This window comes from Penaeus monodon, chromosome 29 (assembly GCF_015228065.2).
Source record: "Penaeus monodon isolate SGIC_2016 chromosome 29, NSTDA_Pmon_1, whole genome shotgun sequence".
Lineage (NCBI taxonomy): Eukaryota > Metazoa > Arthropoda > Malacostraca > Decapoda > Penaeidae > Penaeus > Penaeus monodon.
Window position 1 is genome coordinate 29743685 of NC_051414.1, and position 549 is coordinate 29744233.

The 549-nt window shown below is 33.9% G+C and overlaps 1 long non-coding RNA gene across 2 annotated transcripts in view; it reads right to left on the reverse strand.

The window, feature by feature from the left end:
- Positions 1-549, reverse strand: part of LOC119592128 — a 3346-nt gene that overhangs the window by 1285 nt on the left and 1512 nt on the right. Inside the window, exons 2-3 of one of the 2 annotated variants that reach the window (XR_005230405.1) lie at positions 406-476; positions 182-199 (exon numbers count right to left, since the gene is read on the reverse strand). This is a non-coding gene — a long non-coding RNA (uncharacterized LOC119592128). Of the gene's footprint in view, positions 1-181; positions 203-405; positions 477-549 lie in introns of both variants that reach the window. The other variant, XR_005230404.1, reaches the window with a different exon arrangement.

Consider the following 549-nt stretch of genomic DNA (forward strand, 5'->3'; position numbering starts at 1 on the left):
GACGCTTTTCGAAAATTCACATGAAGACTCCAATATCGCTTTTGTTGCTGTTAGGAAAAAATAAAACATTAACAAGATCATATTAATATATCACATATAAGAAACAAAAGACTTGACAGCATAGCTAAAATGACATACTGAAATAAAACAGACTAAAGAACAGTGGAATTTCCAAACTCACTTGTTAAGTCTGTATTTGCTGCTGAAAGAAAAGAAAATAATTTTCATTAGAATCAAAAGATTTCGGATATCTAAAGCTCATTCTACGATATTCGTTATTTGCTTGTATGTGCATGCTGTACACGTTTTTATGACTATACCATCTGCAACTGGAGAAATAATTTCACTGTAATAATGATGCTGATGTTCATGGTGATCGAGGCAACGGAGAAAGGGATCGTTTACCTGTCACATCCGAGGCAAGAAACAGCGGTAGGAGAATGATCATCTTTGGCCACATCTTCGATTATCACCAGCTGATAAAACAGTTAATGATATTCATTTACAAATATATTATTGGGTACTGCTATTACACCCCGTAATTTACTT